Below are 20087 nucleotides of genomic sequence, written 5' to 3' on the forward strand. Positions count from 1 at the left end.
TGCCATACTCTTGTCCTCTGTGTCTTCTGCTTGAATCTGTCCCCTCCGTGTGGGCGGCACATTTCAGATACGCTATGCCCACTGGGAGCTGTAGTGCCTTGATGAGCCTGTCCAATAATGCTGCATGCTGTACTGGCGTGCCGTCCGCTCAGAGGTAGCCCCTCCTTTTCCAGCGCGCTAGGCCTGCGTGCACTGTTGACGTCACATAGGCGGAGTCACTGTACACTGTTACTTCCTGGTCTGGGCGAGTCTCAATCACGAGTATCAATGGCAATAATTCTGCAGCCTGTGCTGAATAATGAGATGGTAATTGTGCACTAATGATTACTCGAAATTCTCTGTTTGCTGTGTGCTTCACCACAGCAGTGCCTATATATCTTTGCCCATCGTTTTGATCGATTCTCGAAGAACCGTCAACGAAGACAATTTCTCCTTCTGCCAATGCATTTTCTTTCACTAGGGGAATCTCCTCATAAAACTCTTCATAATTCGCGCAGTCATGTATTGGCTCTCCTTCAGTGACTGGTTCTGCTATGAACATTGCTGGGTTCACTATCTTACATTGAATTATCTTAATCAAGGGTTTGATATGATCACTTCATAAGCGGAAGCTCTCTGAGATGTCAATGTACCTTTTGGTTTCTCTAGAATAGCAAATAGCACGTGCTCGACGTACAACATCATGGAGCATCCCATCACAATGGTTGTAGTCTTCTCTATGGCGAAAACTGCGGCAGCTAAACTTTGTAAGCAGGGAAAGTGGCCCCTCATCACTGGGTCCAAATTCCCACTGTAGTATGCCAGGGGTTTGTACCCCAATGTGGTTCTCTGTGTGAGCACTGCTGTCATAACACTGCCGTTCGTGTGTGAAAACAGGCAGAATTCCTCTGCATAATTGGGAATCCCTAAAACTGGTGCCGTGCAAATGGCTCTCTTGAGTTCAGTAAACCCTTCCTCCATTGTCTCAGTCCATTACATTTTTCTTTCCTTTCGTCACTTGTGACTTCTTTAGAGCCTGTAACAAGGGCTTGGTATATGAGCTATAGTGAAAGACCCAAGCTCTGACATAATTGCAAAGACCTAAAAATCTCTGCATCTGCTTAATCGTGTGTGGTTTAGCTGTGTTCAGTATGGCTTCAGTCCTTTCAGGGTTAACTCTTTCCCCTCATGTGATATCAGTTGGCCTCTGTACAGCACTTTTTGCTGACAATATTCTAATTTTTCTTTGTCAACTTTATATCCTTTCTCAGCCAATATGGTCAATAGCTGAACAGAATCTCGTCTGCATCCTTCCTCTGTAGTGCTGCAAATGAGGATGTCATCCACATATTGCAAGACAACACTCTCTAATGCAATATTGCTTAAGCCCATCTGCAGGACTCTGTTAAAAATCGATGGAGACTCACAGTACCCCTGGGACAACTTTGTGCTTCTCAGACGCATCTGTCTGAATGTAAATGACATCAAATCCTGAGAGTCTGGGTGCAATAGGATTGAGAAAAATGCATTTTTCAAGTCAACCACCGTGAAATATTTTGCCTCAACAGGTATGTTGCATAGAATTGTGGCCGGGTTAGGGACTAAAGGGAACTCAGCCTCTACAATATCATTTATTGCCTTAAATCCTGGATTAAACGCCAAGACCCTCCCTTTGATTTCTTGATAGGGTAAACTGCGGTATTGCATGATGATTCTGACATCGCCAGACATTCCTTCATCTGCTTCCCTAGACATAGGATACTGTCGTACTTTGGGTAGAATTGCTCCTGGCTTCAACTTAATCCTTACTTCTTTGACTCCTTTCAATAAGCCTACGTTTTAGGGGCCTATGGTCCATACTGAGACAGGCACCTGGGCCATGTCGTCCTCAAAATATTCAGGACAAGTCTGTGCCAACATCATTCTCTGAGGCACTTCTCTCTTGATCATTCTCACCCAAAAAGTGAGATTTACCTGAACTGTTGTTTCGTCTCCATCTGCTTGCTCATCAAACAGATCATCATCAGTGACGTCAGTCAATCTGTACTCTTCTTCAATAGTGATTATTGTGCACTATTGTCGGCCTTCATCATCGCAACCATCGATCAAAGCCATTTTCTCTTGCACTATAGCTGCGTGTATCGTCAAGGGAAATACTTGTCCCTTCTCCTCGTGCATAGGTATTCTTGGCCTAAATAGAAATTCATCTGGGGTCCTAATAGTTTTGTCTGCAAGGCCTGGTAGCCCCGCCATTAGTACGCGTACTCCATACGCAAATCTTTCTGGCTCTAATGGGATAGCTCTCATAGCTGTGTTCCCGCATATGCTCTAATCATCTCGCATATGTTCAAATAGTGCGTTCCTGGAGTTGAACATATTATGCCCTTCTCTGTGAGCGAGATTGTCATGTTTAACTTCGTCATTAGGTCCCGTCCCAAAATATTTACTGGTGTTTGTCTTGACTATAACAGTGGTACATTCATATCACATTCTGCTATAGAGACTGGAAGCTTATCTGTAGAAGGAACATGACTTGCAGATCCTGTGAAGCCCTAAGTATTTATAGCATCGCAGGATAAGGAAAACTTGCCTTCACGTATACACAAGCGTGTTGCACCTGTGTCAACTAAGAAGGAATACTCTTTATCTCCCATAATGTCATCCAGCCTTGGTTCCTGGTGAGGTTCTGGTGTCACTGATAGGACACATCCCAGTGAGCTGCCCTATTCCATATACAACCTTGTCCCGTTTTGCATGAATGTACTTCCTCATCACCAGTGTTAGCTCTTATTCCAGAGTTCGCTGCCTGTCCTGCACTTACTGTCTGTGACAGTTCCATCGGCAACTGTTGAGACTGTCCTTGTGGAAAACTCATCAAGTTCAAGTTCAGAGGTTGCAAGCTTTGCTGCACTCCTGGCGTTTGCTGCTGCACCGTGTGATTCTGCACAACTCCATTTCCTCCCTGCTGTAAAAATGCAGGTGGATTCACCATACCCGCTCTTGTTCCTTGGTCGTTTTGCACCATGCCTTGACTTCTGCATGTGCGTGCTAGATGTCCTGACATCCCACACGTCCAACATATTGGCGGTGGTCTGATTTATTGCCCATTTGGCATATCTTGATTGCCATTTTGCATGTTTTGAAAGCCTCCCTGATTGTTTTGAAAGTCACCCTGATTACTCTGCCACCCTCTTCCTCTAAATCCTCTCCCTCTGGGGTAAAACCCATTATTTCTCTGATTACACTGCTGTGGATTATTAACCTGCTGTGCGTTCGACCTGTCTGTGTTAGTGATCATTGCCCCTTCAATGGCATATTTTGACAATTTCTTCTGCACTAATTTTGCCTCTTCGGCTTTTCGTGCAGCCTCTTTTTTGCAATTCTTTTCCAGCAACAGTCTGCAATAGTGTGCTATGGTCAACTGTATTTCAGACCACAGTTTGAGTGTCACGACTTTATCCCCACCGTGTGTTAACGGGGCCCTAAAGACCCCATTTTGGCCCCCCTCGGATCCCTTGGAGCCAGTCCTGGTGCTGTTGGCATCGGAGGCACATACTAGGACAGAGTTTCAATGGACAATGGGCAAGCATGGCCGCCCCCACAAGGACTAATGGGGAACGGCACTCTGCGGTCTAGCATCCAGGGCGGGGCCACCCCGAAGGCACCTGGGATACCTGCTGGCTATTTAAACCATGCCGAATCGAGGCCCGTGCTTTGCATTATTCTGCTCTTGCAGCGTGACGTTCCCCGGGTCCTGCTCAGCATCCTGGCCTGCACGGGCGAGAAAAGGCAAGAACCATTGTCATCCTTACCTGCTCAGCGACACCCTCCGTCAACCGAAGTCATCCAACGATCATTGTCCTCCTACAGCATCTTCTCTGGAAAAGGAAGCGTGAACAAACATCAATTAAGCTACTTACCAGTTTGTCTGGAAGGCCATCATCTCCAGTACATCTTCCGCCTGCTTGGGTTCCAGTGACCCTTTCCTCCTGGATTCTTCTCAACCTGCAATACAAACAATATCACAGGTTAGCCACTTGCAAGGACGCTCGCAGCGCCACTTGGCGCATCCATCTTACCTTCTCGAACACAGCCTCAACATCCATCCACAGCTTTCAACCTCTACAAGAAAAGGGGAGAAGATAATTGGGTGCTTAAACCAAAATAGACTTGTTCTCATCTTAAAGACTGAAAGTGGAGTCATAACCAGTCTGGACTCCAGCCCTCGCCAGTGAAGAAACTCGGCGGTAATATATGGTAGACCACGGGTATAGATTTCGCCCAAGATTCACGAGTCTCAAGCACCCATGCGTCTTGGAAATTCTGAATGTAAAACAAAGGATCCTCCGACTCTTTCATTTTACGTGTCATTATAGCTCCCATGTCGGAAGTATCCGATATAGAAATCTTAATGCTTTCCATACCGCGGCTCTGCAGTTGTTAAATGGCGGTCCGTCATGCACAGTATTAACTGTAGTCACGCCAGGGTAACTTGCACATGTCCACACATCGTCAGCTCTATCACCAAGTATGGCAATTAAAAGACCTTTGATATCCCCTATAGCTAACGTGTTCCCCCCCCATCATCTTTTCTAGCTCATGTCTCCATTTTCCAGCTCCCGATGTCAACATTGGAAGTTTATTTTTCAGAATTTCCCGATCCATGTGTGGCCATGGAATATACTGTGGTCTCGTTCCTCCTTTCTTGAGCAACGGAAATTGTTACGCATAGTCCTCCTTCTCTTCTCTCATTGTTTTTCTGTCTATTGCAGGAGTAATATTTCAGCATCGCTGCCTACCTGGCAGTGTCCTTAGTCGTCTCACATAGGGTGGTGGAGACACCCCCCTCTGACCGTAAGATACTTCTTCTTTCGGTCTGACTGTGTGGCTGATGCTGAAGTCCTAGGTGCAGACCCACTAGAATCTGAACATCTTATCCCTTTTCCCCCGGAGAAGCGGTTTTCGCGTCTTCTCTCTTCCTCCTTTTCCTCTTGTTCCTCTCTTTCGGCGCCTGATACCGTCTGTACCCAACTCGTGCGACTTCTCTCCTCCTCCTCGTCCCTATAAATTGTCAACCTTTCTAGAGCCAGTTCCCTATTTTTACTACTTCGGGAGGCATCCTCAGTGTCATTTAACTGAGTGCTCTCCAGACGCTCGTCATCTCCCCTCCCTTGGGGTACCTGCTCTAGCACCATTTCATCATATATTCTATTGATTGTCTCTCCGATGCTTCTGGTGTCAATGTCATCTTCCATATGTGCCCTAGACGCACCTGGTACTGAATTGTACTCAGAAAATAATTCTTCAATGTCTTCCCAACCTATTACTGGGTCTGGTTTTTTGACCTCTTTTTCCAGATATTCTAGATCGCGTGCTCTCTGTCTTCGTTTGTGTTCTACGTCGTCATCGAATTCTCGGCGCTTCCTCGCTTCCTCTCTGACCCTATCTTCTTCCTGCTTCTTTGCATCACTATGTCTTTTCTCTCTTTCTCGCGTCTCTCCTTGTCCCCCACGACCTTGGAGGTGATATCGCTATCTCTGTCTTTGTCTGGATTTTCATCACTACTTTGCATAGGTGACTCATATGCCGGGTTGCTATACGCTGTGGCTGATTTAAGTTCCCTTAGCGAGTATAATCCTTCGTCTTTACTGACTTTGCTTTTTGTTTCAGATGGGGTGGGTGGCGCAGAAGGCGTTTCACCCCCCTTTGTGCATATGTTAAGTATCCAATCTAACTGCGGCTCCTCTTCATATTCTCTTGATACATCATCCAAAGCTCCAAACTAGCTAGGCGTTTGTCCAACTTTTTGCCAGTGTATGCGGTGTGCAAATATGTTGTCATATGCTGCAAGACCGTCTTAGACAGCGATCCACCCTGGGGCCATGGCATAAACATTTTGTTTGCGGTTCCTTTAACCCATTCTGCAATGTACTTTTTCAGCTTAGGTGCGTGTTTTGGCAACTGCTTGCACACGTGTATTAATGGTGTCATGTCTTCCATGCTTAATTCTGTTCACTTTCTCTTCATATATGCTTTTCCGTTTCTTTAAACAACTTTAACAATATGAGCGAGCACCAATCGTCGCAAGCTCCAATTCTGTTTTTCCTCAAAAAATGATACTCTCTTTTTCAAACAACAAACATCAATTCGTATTCTACACCGTCTCAGCTAAACAATTGCGTAATTTATATGCTAATTCCTCAAAGAAAAATGTTCATTCTATGACGTCACAACAAACAACACATACGACAGACGTTGACAGACTAGACAAACACTAGCCGGCTACACATATAGAAGTGGGAAGGGGTTGTGTGCCGGAAAACACAGGTCACTTCAGACCTTAACCTGCAGTTTTTTATTTATTCTATCCACTGTCTACAGGGAGCTTCACGGTCTACTTAGCCGGAAGGACTTGTGATATTGCCGAGGACCTAGAGTTACTTTATGTCGACGGTCAATGGGTGCCTTGTCTAATCGATAATCGATAAACCATCCTGTCTCTGCTACCAAGTGTGCACTGGGACCCCAACCGGCCCATAAAGCTGGGGGTTGCCCAATAGCACTTTAAGATGGAATAGCAGCACCCGTAAAGATGGATGGGCATGCAGATTCGTACTCTAGCATTAAATCAATAAGGACAACTCAATTGTTTGGCAAAGGGAGTCCGTTTAATGACAAGTACAAAAAACAGGGAGTTTCATGAATATCAGCGGTTGCTTGATCTTCCTTCTTGATTCACAACTCCAACAAACTTCATAAAAAACACATTATTTATACTAAAAACTTGTCATCACTGACGTATAATGCTTAAAATGTTGCATGCAATTCTATTGGTTCTAGGAAGGTAACTTTAGTATAGGTGCTATATCTGTATATGGTAACGGAGTGAGGGGATTGGGTAAACACTGTCAGGTGGGGCATCTAAGCTCTACTCGTTGTACGCAGGGGCTGTGGAGTTTCTGCCGCGTAACACTGTGTATCCTCAACGACGGTGCTTAAGTATACCATTGTCCATTATGGAATGTGCAGCCAGGCTCCAGGTCACTCCAGCGCCACTCCGTGAGTCCATTGGACGGCCACCTTTTTATCAACTTGCCTGTACTAGCATCAACCCATGCTCGCGGATGAGCAAGACCACATAAACCTTGAGTAGGGAGAACTGTGGTGAATACTCAGTCCAGGCATTCTACTTGACCATAGGCTCCACACTGCAATAGAACCCCCAAGTGCATCCCATGCCCCTGCACTCCAGCATCATAATATGCTGCATTTGTACTACCAACGGTACTCTATGGTGCATTCTAGCGGCCATACCTTGGACACATCACCGAACGGATATTGAACATCCTGAGGCCTGTGAGGATCCCTCCAGCTACACTCTCATGAGTGTTCTTGTCTAAATAATATTGTCTTTGTAGCGACAGGTTATCTACCTGGTCGCATGTGTAGCACATGTGGACGGCGTTTTTTTATTAACAGTGTTTTGTTTGTGATTTGGAGTTGACGGTCCCTGACGAATTTCCATGCACTATTTCTGCACTTTATCTTGGAAAGAAACATGTTGGAATATTATATATGTATGTGGATGAATGAGATATGGTGAATTAGTATGGAGTGTTAGATTCAGTTTACATGCATATTTTGCACAGCACTAGGCACGTTCATAATACCACTGACATCTTTTAGACCATTTGACTTAATATCTGTGACCTTCCGTCGGTGACTTTTCTTTTGCACTGGTTTCTACTGTTTTTTTCTACTATTACCATAATTGTGTATGCCCTCCCTGTGTTGATATTTTTAAGTGTAATTATACATCCTGTTATGATTACTTATATATGTTAATAAAATTGTTTTTATTGCTATTTCAGACCCGTTGTGTGCTTTTGAATGCTTAGTAAGCACTCACTGGTCCAATTGGTTTGTGATTTTGTCTGGGGTACCCTATCGTGAAAACAGTTTCTTGTTCCCACCTAACCCTAATGTGTGTTGCTAAAGGTGTCAAACCTGAATGAAGGTCGGTTAGTAGTGGGCAGTGCTGCTCCCTCAGCCTCTTTTTGTGTTTAATGGGGCATCTAAGCTCTACCTTAAAATGGCTACTGTAGACATCACTAAAAGTACGACGTCCCATTGGTTCTACTAACTATAGGACCCCAGATTACCTGGTCCACTATGATTGGGTTGGCACCAACCCCACTCATACTTTTCCACTTTGCCTAGCAGCATGCAGAATGGTCGGCCAGGTGCAGGGTGCTTGTCAGTTCCCCCGGCCTTCCTCCAATTATTGCTACAATCAATCATAACTTCAGGGGTCATGTGTCAATTATTTCACTGTGGTTGGCCTTGAGACAGCATCTCTGTCTGGAAAAGTTCTGATATCTTTGCATGGCCCACTGCCATGCGTAGGTGTGGAAGTCCCCCTTCTTCTTGCTCGGCTGGTCACGTGATTCAGATACCGTGAAATCGTCTCATTCTTCATGTAATTCTTGTATTTGATTTTTGTTTTACCCACCACCTGCATTCGGCTTCTTATCTTGACCTTTATGAGCAGGATATTCTGTTCTTTGCTTCATTAATTGTAGCTACTGTAAGTCCATTTTAGCTGATTCGATCTTGGCTTTTTGGCACAATTCGTCTCTGTCTGGGTTTCGCTTCTGCCTTTCATTCTTGATTTGTTAACTATGAAACTCTCCTCATGCGTCCTCCAGTAACCTTTGGTTGATTCTGCCTTGTGCATAGTGGAAGTATACTTATATAAAGTGCTTCTTTTGAGGTAGATATATATAGATGGCGCTTGCCGCAATCTATTTTACTACTAAGAATAGCAAGCCGCACGATTTTCTTAGCTTTCTTGCGGTTCCAAGCATATGTACACGTGTAAACTAACTGAATATCTTTGTTGTGCTCATGGCATAAGCTTCTTACATTTGACATTGTCCTTTCACTTTAGGTTCACAATGTCCCTTATCCATGGCGTTTCGTCTCTTTCCATCATTCGCAGGTCAGGTCTTCTATATTTGAGTCAATCTAGGTTCTTGTGACGTCACCATTCGTCTTCCATTAAGATCTTTTTGGCTTCTTCAGCGACTGTACTCAGACGATCTTCATTCAGTTTCATTTGTTGATATGGTTTTCTCAATGGATACCTTACTGTCCAGGTTTTCGTAGGTGTAGATACCTCAATGGGTGCGGTTCTTCTAATTGGTACTGGACAGAGCCCCACTGAAGCCCTCTGATGGTTTATTTGCTCCTCGTTCGTCACATACCTTGGCGTGAACGTTCCTGGTACTTCAAAATGGACAGTTGGAGTGCGGGCTGTACTTGGGACCTCCGCTACAATAGAATCAAGACTTTTCTGGAAGTTATTACGGAAATGTTTCATTCTCAATGATTCTGGGTTCTCCTTGAAGAGATGGGGTGTGTGTTTCTCATTATGTGAGTTATACATTTTAGGGGTCATTACAAGGGACAGGCTTGACTTAGGAGTTGGGACGCCTCTTCTTTCCACAAAGGGTATGTCCCTCCCCTTAGGTGACAGATGTTTTCCTTCTATCCAGCCTGAGCTTCCTGGTTTTTGGTGTGTAACTTTCCGTTCTTGGGGATCCTCCTTCCCCCAAGTACAATTCTTTCTGTCCTGGTGTCTCTTAGCCTCTTACGTGGAGATGTTTCTTCTTAGAGTACTGACCGGCTTGGGGACAACTTTTTCCTTCACCTTGGCCCTACATCATCTCCTGTGGTCACTCTATCTCCATTACCGAGCCTAATACATATGACTTTGTCACAGGTTATAAGGGGTCTTTACTGTATGGGGAAAATAGAAAGTTCTTTGTGGGGGAAACATGGGTTATTTAACCGATACAGTACTTTCTATATACCTTGAGGGGCTCAAAATGAGAGGTGGGCATAGTTATACTGTTTTTAACATCATACATATTATTAACTCAAAATCGTTGGATAAAAGCCTTTCTATCCCTACCCTAAAGAAGGTTTCCCCACCTAGGAAACTAAAGCTAAAGATTATGAGTCTTGTCGTCAAAATTATAAAAACCGTCCTTGTGTCCCAATTATACCTGACACTCACACTTAAACGAACAATCAAAAGATGCAAGGTAAATGTTCTGAATTTTACATAATAAAAGTGCATATAAAATTTATGAAAAATCAACAAATAGTCCTTGAATCCAGGAGGGGTTCCCTTCCTCTGGATTATTTCATGTAGGATAACCAAGGTGTTCTTTAAAGTTTGTGTCTTTAAGAGTAGCTGCACAGTCTCTTTCATTAAGTACTTTCCTAAGCATGGCAAACAGTGTCCTTCGTCAAACAATGATTCCTCAGAAATAGCAGAAATGTCTTTTCTCACAACACCGAGCAGAAAGTAAGTATTTTCCACTTTACTTAAGGCTGACAAGTAATGCCTTTTCCCAAACTGCGATTCTTTAGAAATGGTAGAAATGTCTTTTCTCACATCACTGTTTGGAGGATAACAAAAGAATGCTTTCAACTTTATCAAACGGAAAAACTGTCTATTTTTCACAATTACTTCAAAATTGACAGGATGGAAAAATATGTCTTTCAAGTTTTTATTTTTTATTTTTATTGGTTTAGTTGTAACTCAACTTTTTCAATTATACAAGCTTCTTCAATGGTATTCAAAACAAACATTATCAACACTTAGTCAATTAAATGCAATATTCACAAGAATGATATGATTAGGTCGGATGAGGCCGGTGGATAAAACAATTAAAATTAAATTCACCCATAAAATAGATAAGATACTAAACATTAGTAGTCCATAGTAAATTCAGAGTAATATTCACAAGGATTATATGATTAGGTTGGTAAAAGACAGTTGTTTAAACAATTGAGAATAAGATTCACTCATAAACAATAGACATTGAAATACACTAAAAACGGAGTTCTGATGTAGATTAAATAATTAGATTAGACAAAACAAGTTATTATGATGATAAAAAAGAGATATATCAATGTTAATAAAAAATCACTAAAAACAGTCAGTCCAAACATTAGGAATTATAATATTAAAACCTGGTAGATTTACTAATTGCGAGTATGACAAATTCTAGTCAAGATTTAATATTAAAACAGAATTCTGCAAGATTACGTTAAATTGGTTTGAGCTGAATCATTATATAGATTTAAGGCTAGTAGAAATCTTACTGTCAAAATGTTCAATGATACTTGCGTGCCATTAAAGATGTGTAGCCACATTGTCTCTTTGGTCAGAAATCTAAAATCACTAAGATGTTTAGAAAATATATCTTTCCTTAGTTGTGATAGTGCAGAGCATTCGGTTAAAAGATGTTGCAAGGATTCTTCATGATCGATGATGCAACAGAATCTGCATGTAGTGTGTAGGTTCTGTGTTTAGTTATAGCGGGCTAATTGAGTCTTGGTTGGCCATAGATTTAAACAAAGCCATAGAATCGAGCATATTTGGAGTCTGGGAATTTCTTAAGATATAATGGGATTTCGTGGAGTGGTGTAAGCAGAAAGGCGCCTTGATTAAATGATGAGTATGAATTACACGTTTCCCAAGTTGTGCGCCAGTCCCAATGCCACAGTTTTAATTTTGCTTTGCCTGGAAACTCAACTAATAAAGTGTGCGTAATATCTGCATTATTTAATATTGTGCTGCAAACTGCCTCCCATAACTGTAATGGATTGTTCTTGTTGTTTTGAAGAGTCGACTTGATTGCAGGTATTAAGGTGTTAGGAGCAGTCAGATTGGAAATACACTTTCTGTAGCATGAAAGCATTTGCCAGGCAACTACGAATGAGAGAGGGATCAGTCCTAGTTCGAACCTGATAATTGCAATAGGGGTACTAGATGGAAGGGATAGGATTTTCTTCCAGTAAATCCCTTCTAGAAGATTCCATTTTGGACAGTTAGAAGGAAGTTGAGATTGTGTACCATAAGTGATGATCAGTGTTGCGTTTTGTTTATAAAAAAGTACTGAGGGTGTATACGAGAATTTGCCATATTTGATCTGGATGGCTTTGCCCTGGGCTGCTAGGAGTTTCATTTTAGTTTATCATTCTAATTTGTACGGTAGGTTGGATATGTGCGTAGTGAGATTTAGGCAAAGGTATTTATACTGGCGTACTTGAAGAAGGGATGTTTTTGCTAAGGACCAGTTAAATTTGTATTTGTCCTTGAAGGTTTTGTGGGTGAATACCATTACATTCGATTTATGTACATTTATAGCTAGATGGTTATCCTGGGCATATGTGTCCAAAGCTGTGAGTTTTCTTTGCAAACCAATCGGAGTTCTGTCGAGTAAGACGAAATTGTCAGCATATAAAAGCCACAATATTTCTTTCAAACCAAGTTTTGGTGGAAAGGAGCAAACAGATAAAAGGGCTTTGTTAACGTTGTTAATATAATAGTTAAATAAAATTGAAGCTCAAATACACCCGTGTTCTAGGGCTGAATTGGTTGGAATGGAATGAGTTCGTAGGCTGTCCTTTGTCAGTTTCACTCTGATGGAGGTGTCAGAATAGAATTGACTAATTAAATAGAGGATGTGAGAGGACATTTGGCATTTAAAAGTTTTATTCATAAAATCTCTTGCGACACTGAATCAAAAGCTTGTTTAAAATCGATAAAAGCTAAAAAGACTGGCTGTTTGTTTGATATGGCTTGTTTCTTAATAGCAGTTAAGATGGTTAGATTTAAAAAGGTTCCAATTCCCTTGACAAAACCCGATTGGCATTCATCCAAAAGATTGGCAGTGTTCATCCAATGGGTAAGGTCTTGTAGAATGAGTTGCGCAAACATTTTTGCAGGCATGTCTAAAAGCGCAATTGGTCTACAGTTAGTGTGGTCATTGCGATTCCCTTTCTTGCAAATAGGTATTATAATCGATTGCTTCCAGGAAGATGGTATCAGTCCTGTTTTGATGATCTTGGTATAGATGATATCTAGTATAGTGGCCTACTCATTTGGGTGTGCTTTCAAGGTAAGGTTTGGTAGACTATCAGGGCCTTGGGCCCTGAATGAGCTTAAGTTTTTTAATCAAAATACTGATATCAAGTTGATCGAAATTCATTTTTGTGAGTTTGGGAATGAGGATATTTTGAGATGACATATCTTGTGTTTTGCACATTGAGCAAAGATGAGAAGTGATCAGTCCATGTTTGTGCACTTGTGGTGATTATTAGAATGGACTGTGGGGCAGATCTACGCTCTTGATTTAGGAGATTCCATATCTGTGTGATGGATTTAATTGCTATTGCTTTTAACATTTCCTCTGCATTTGTTTGGATCTTATTTTAATTGATTTTTTTGATAGTATTCCCATAGAAATGTTTTAGCTTGCGTCTTTGTTGTAAGTATGTAAGCACGGGGAGCTTTCTCAGGGCTTGCCGTAAACTTGATTTTAATGTTTGAATATGGATATTGCACTTGTGTTTGTGTGTAAACAGAGGACGGTGTAAAGTAGAGGCGGATTGAGTGATAAGATTTAGGCTGTCAGTGTATTGTGGACTATTTAGTGGGGAGGCATGATAATTCATTTGTGTCAATTCTGTGTTCAGTAATTTTACCTTGTGTGGAGGCAAGAGTACGTGATTCCTCCCTTGGTTGACCATTAATGGGACTTAAATCTTTTCGCAGAGTGGTGTAATGAGGGAGTCCATTTTAGTTGTACGATGTTGTGATCGCTTGCTGAGTTGGGAATTACTTTGAATGATTTAATATGATGGATGGCACTAGAGGAGATAAAGATGTAATCAAGATTTGAGAAAGAGTTTCCTCTAGACCATGTTCGTGCTTAGTCATCTAAGGTGGTGCCATTAAGCATGGTGAAATCGCATAATCTCATTAGCATCATCCACTTATCAGCCCTCGTAGGGCAGGACATTGTATTTATCGAAAAACAGTTGGTATTCAAGTCACCTGCTATTATGGTCATCTGTATTGATGTATCAAGAAGAATGAGGTCTATCATAGATTCAAGATGGGCTAAAAAGAGGCCTTCGCTTATTGCAGCTGGGCATTTGCAACAAGAACGAGTTGGTCGATTTTTGGGATATTCTTGTGAATTTTGGTGACAAATTTGCTGTTTGTCATTGTGTTTCTAATTTGTTATGTCGAGTTGCCTACTAGAATTTGGTAAGTCTGGGATAACCAGTGCCAATTGTTTCTTGATTTGGAGAAGAAGTCCACCGTTTTCTAGTTTGAGTCTGGTTTGACATATTAGATTTTTGACAATTTTGTGACGGAATGATTAGTTCTACTGTATCATGTTTAGATATGTCTGTGAAGCTAATGTATTTAATGTAATTGGAACTTATAGATTCAAAGTGTACAATTGAGTGGAAAGCTATAAGGGGAGTGAATCTATTTGGAAAGGGGTCTGATGGAAGCCTATCCAACATTGTTATTGTGAGAGTGTCAGATTCCAATATCAAAGTTTTGTCGGGGGTAAAAGTAACCAGATTAGGATCAGATGTAAATTCTCTAGTTTCTTGGGATGGTATAGAGGATTGGGCCGGTCTCATAGGATGAGCTAAACTTACTGTAGGTGAGGTGTGATTGGAGTCAGAAGCACTAGTCATTGCAACAATGTCAGCCCTTTTCTGCTCTAATGTTCTGTAGTTGGGGCAATCTATATCAAGGTTGACACGTATAATTTGCCCGGGCTAATTTGTTGAAGTTTGTGGATAGTGTAGGCATTGCTGTATAATTCCGGTGTGTGGCAAAGAGGAGACAGAGTATACAGACAAATTCATAAGATCTACATCAATGGTTTCTGAGTTAGGCACATTCATATTGACAGCATTTGTATCAACAGTGTTAATGTCTGCTCTAGGAGCAGAATCAGATGAGTTACCCTGCAGTGCTGCCAACAAGCTCGCCGGAGGAGGTGCAGGCTCGACTGTGGGCGATGGTGGAATGAGCTTGAGATCGATTTCCACAGGGAGAGTGGCAGATGTGGCTTGGGCTAAGTTGGATTTCTTAGGTAGAGTTAGCCCGTTAATACATTTTTTTGATTTTTGTTTGCTATTTCTATTGCTTTGCGAGGATTGGTTTTTTGGTTTCTTTTGTGGTTGAATAAGGTTTGAGGAGATCCACTTTTTAAGTTTCTTCTTTTTCAGGCATTCCGCTGAAAGACCTCAAAGGTAGGGGGTTCAGCAGTACCGATTACAGGGGCTTCAGGGCTGTCGATGATGTTGACTCTCACTGGATTTAATCACTGTGGGAGGGTATTTGTGAAGGGAATGGATGAATCAAGATGATCAGGAACAGTGTTAAGAGCGAGGGAGGCACTCTCCCTTCTAGTTGTTTGCAGGCTCAAATTAACTTGACAGGCTGAATCTAATGTTACATATGATTGACAGGGTGCAGACTTCGTAGTATCGTATTTACGCAATAGTTCCATGCAATCCAATCGATTTTGGCTGTAAGGGATTGTACAACCAAATTGTGTGCAACAGTTTTACGGTCCATGGTTTCATAAAGTCTTGCTAGCGATAATATGCTTGTATAAAGAGGTGGAAGGGTGGTTTCTAGTGAAACGGCAGTAGAAGGGGGAAGCCAAAGGATGGCCTCGGAGTTGGTTTAGAAAAAGATACAACAGAGGGATTTGCAGAGAAAGATGTATTGTTTGTCTCTGGAATGACTTCACTAGTATATAGCATGGGTGAAATCCAGAGTCTTGTGGATGGAATAGTAAATACGTGTTGGTTAGCAAGGTCAAGATCAGGTGCAATAGGGGGAGAAAGCCTAGTATGAATGGAGGAAGAATCAGATGTTGTTAATTTGGATGCAGTCCTACCTAAGGTTGCCTCTTTCAGCGTTTTTAGAGTCACAGATCCCTGCGCAATTTGAGAGTAAAGAGGAGGGATCTGACCAGAATCTGTTGAATGATTTGTAGCAACTGCTCTAGGTTGTGAGATGGGTTCTATATTTGCAAAGGGGGTGAACAAGGCATCATCACCTTGGTTTATTGCAGAGGGAGTTATGCATGCTTGTAACGTTGTGTCAGAAATTTCGCAGTTTACGCAGCGTGACACTGTGCAGTTGCGTAGAAATGGCTTGGTGGGAGCTAGTAGGTTCAGCGTGTTGGCTTTGCTGTTTAACAGCATTGTCTTTATTGGTGAGGCAGAATTGACGTATTTCTGCTCCACCAATTTGGACTCACTTGTGCCCAGCCGCTTGCGAGGTGAGATTAGCACGAGGAATGAAGGGTTGCATGCTTTGTAGCTTAGGGAGATTTAGGATAAGCGATGACGCTTGAGCAGGCATTGCTGATGTGAGGCGGTATGATGCCATGGGAGTAAGATAGTGGGGGTAGCTATATTAGAAACGTGTTTACAAAGAGAAAAAGAGAGGAGGAGGCACATGGCGCAGAGGAGCAGTGGACAGCACTTGCAGTGCACTCCGAGATGCGCGCGTGTGATCTGTGCACATTCCTGTTTTTGTAGTGAGGTGGAGTTCAAAGGGGCGTGGTTTAATCTGGAAATGGGTCCGTAGAGAGTAGGGTGAAATGCAGTTGGTTGCCTGTTGATTGCTGGTTGATGGTGCGTTGTAGTAGCACTGCGAGGAGGAAAGCGGCGAGCAGGGAGTCCAGCTGGGAGAGCTGACAGCACTCGCAGTGCACTCCGAGATGTGTGCACATTACCTTTCAAATGATGCTTTCCTGATATACTCCCCTGCCAGGAACATGTCCTTTTACTCTTTAGATTTTCTGGCATACTCTCTTGGCAGGTATCTTTCAGTGTCTCTTTCTTTCATAGTTTTCTGGATTAACTTGTATACTCCACTGCTAGGAACCCCACCCCCTTTCTGGAATTTGCAGATTCCCTCTTCTACTCTCTAGCCAGGTATCTTTCTCCAAAATAGTTCGCAGCCTGATGTGCTTTGTTCACCAGGTCTTTCTACAATGTTCACTTTCTTCCTAAGTATAATACAGTTGCACTGCTTCACTGTTTATATAGCTTTTACTTCAGGAACCCCTTGTTCCAACTTCCCCCACATTGACATCTCATACATAGAGGTTTGTACAAGTTATTTCTGTTAACCTCTTCATTAACAATTCTTGGCTTGTGGCAATGCTTGTTCCAAGGTTACCCAAATTGACATCTTGTATAAGGAAATGTGCACAACTTTTGCCTTTCAATTTCTTCATTAACATCTTTTGCCTGTTCCAATTTCCACCAAATTGATACTTCATATAAGGAGATTTGTACAATCCTTGCCTTTCCAGATTCTTGGTTCTGTATTCAAACAGACTATTCAATTGTTCTTTAGTTTGCAAACACGTCCCAGAACCCCAACCTTCTCTGGGCTGCCTCACCGGTCTGATGTGTGGTTACGGCAAAGTGCTTTCTATGGGAAGGCTTCCCCGGTCGTGAAAACCCTCTATTGGTTCCTGCATCGGCTTTGCAACTCCTCGCTGATGGAACCAAGGCAGCCTACCAAGACCACATCCCTTGGACTTGTGGCGGCATTCTGATTATCAGCGGTTCTCCTGATGCTCTCTGACCGGTTTAACGTTCCTCCAGTGAAGCAGGCATCCAGGCGGTTGCCTGTGAGTGCATCCCTTTCCCAACATGGCTCTTCTCTATCTCTCTCCTTCTCATGTTGGTCATGCTTGCCGCTTTGCCTGCTCTGCAGCTCTCCTCTTCTTCTCTCCATTAAATCTCTTCATCGGGATTAAATGCCCCACGCACCAGATACCATTCTGACCACTAGTCTGCACATTGGGTTTGATGTTTCTTTCATTCCACATTGACTCCATCCTCCTCCTCCTCGTCTCAGTATTTGAGGCTTGATGGGAGTTGGAGCTCCTATGAGTTTCAAGTCTTTTACTGTTACATTGCTTTACATTTGGGTTTAAATCACAAACATTAGACACAGAAGCTGTTATGTTGGTGTTATGCACATATGAGGTGTGTAAGCCATTTTGTTTAGGATACCTAACAAGGAGGGATGGGGATTTCACAATTAGAGGGATTTGAATAATGACAATATGCCATCAGGAACTCTGGAATTATAGAGTCTTTTTCACATGGAAGCGGAATATATCACGTCTTTCCTGGTGGGGTCACCACTTCTCCCCGACAGCCATCTCCTCCCATGTGATCCTCCCTCATAATATCACCCCCAGGGTCAGGATCAGGTAGCGGCTGCCTTTCTCTGGCCACACGGGAGAAGACTTTAGGCTGGGGTTCAGTGATGACTCCATAGGATTCATCACAATACCCAATAAGCTAAACATTCCATGCAATCCCAACTCATGTAGGTTTATTTTATTTATTTATTTATTGGTTATTTGTAAGATACAAATGGTGTTTCAAGGCGCCACAAGACAAAAAAAGGGGGGAGGGAACATGGGAGAAGATAACAATAACGGTCCTACTAGGCCTAGTGACATTCAGATTGTGCAAGTGCAGTAACAAGAAGTGCGAGGGGGAGGGTGGTAGTGCTGGTCTGTAAGAGGTGCTAGGGTAGGAAGGGAAGTGCAGGGCAAAGAGAAGAGAGTCGAAGTAAAATGGGGGAGGAGGAAAGGGGGAGGAGGCCATAGGATCTAGGCGAGTGCTAAGGGTAGGCCAGGTGGGCAAGAGCAAGGGACTGCATGGGGTGCAGGGGTGAGAATCCACATGCTAGGTGGGAGGAAGGGGGTGGACTGGGCGGGGGCGTACTGGTGCCAGTCACTGAGGCAGGTGGGGCATTGGCAGGGTAGAGGTAGAGGGAAGGAAGAAGATAAAAGGAGGGTCTTGAGGAGCTTCCGGGACTTGTTTAAATAAAGCCTTTGCAATATTACCTGTTCATAAAACAAATTCTGGGTATATAACTCTCTGGGCATTGTTTTTGAATGAACATAGCTAATGAACACATCACTGGAAAAATTCCTAATGTTTAGGGGCATTCATATTTTTAACCAAAAGAGCAACACATCTGTTTTCAAGTCGTACAATTGAACCATCTTATTGTGTGTGTGTGTATTTATATATGTTGTGATGAAGTTCCCTGCCTGGTTCTGGGGATGGCCAAGGTAGGGACTCGGGCCAGGCGTCGCGCAGAGCCAGTGGATGTTGGGCTCAGGGCTGGGGCATTATGGGTATGATCCCTTGGTCACCCCACCTTAGACCCCATCACGTGGCAGGGGGCAATCACAGTGCCATGACACAGGCCAGTCTTGGGCATGTAGATTCACCCCATCCCAGCAGTTTGCTAAGGCAGACCACCCCAAAATGCTTTAACTCCCTGTGAGGACTTTCAGGCAATACTGAGGCGCCCCATTCCAATTGTAAGAGAGTAAAGCTCTCTCTGGGTAGAACCTGAGCCTTTATATACAAAAGGACTTCATTCCCTTTAAGGGAAATGACCACTCCTCACTCAACGATGGTAGCAAGTGTTTTGAGACAGTTGCTCATCACTCAATATATCAAAGGAGTCAGATCAAAGAGTTTGTGGGGGCCACGATTGACTCCTCAAGCATGGGGTTACAAGTTTGCGGCCTTCCAAGGGTTGACAGTTCAGCACAGGAAACTTATCATAGCACTGTTTCCCGTTTCTCAAGCTGGGGATATAATGTTTGTTTCCTTGTATGTGCTAGGTAAAATCAATGACAAAGTGTTCAGAGAGTGTACTCTGAGTGTTTACAGCTTTAAATTCACACGCTGGGAACACCAAAGACTCTAGCTTATTGCAGGCAGCACCAGGTAGTAAAAGTATCATTCAAGATGGCGGACAGGCGAGACATAGTCGTGGTCCATCCACTTGAGCTCAAAGCAGACCCAGGTGCCTGCAGGTGGAACAACCAATTCCAGCCCTCACCCAATTGCAAGTATAAGGTACATATCCACACTGGGAGTGACATCCAGGGAGAGAAGGGAACACAGAATAAAAGCGCCCAGCCTCTGTTTCTTAGTGTGGGTTTAAGGAGGCTCCCGTTCAGAGAAAGTCAGAGAGTGAGGGGCGGTTAAAGGAGCAGCGGCTGGTAGGACGGGGAAAGAATAGAGATGTCTTGAATGGACAACAGGAATAGGTGGTGAGCTCTAAAAATGTCAGGAAGAAGCTGGAAAGATCAGAGAAGAGAGAGAGGGAGGGAGAGAGGGAGAAATTGAGAGAGAGAAAG

This window comes from Ambystoma mexicanum, chromosome 6p (genome assembly GCF_040938575.1).
Source record: "Ambystoma mexicanum isolate Mex_15411 chromosome 6p, UKY_AmexF1_1, whole genome shotgun sequence".
Taxonomy (NCBI): Eukaryota; Metazoa; Chordata; class Amphibia; order Caudata; family Ambystomatidae; genus Ambystoma; species Ambystoma mexicanum.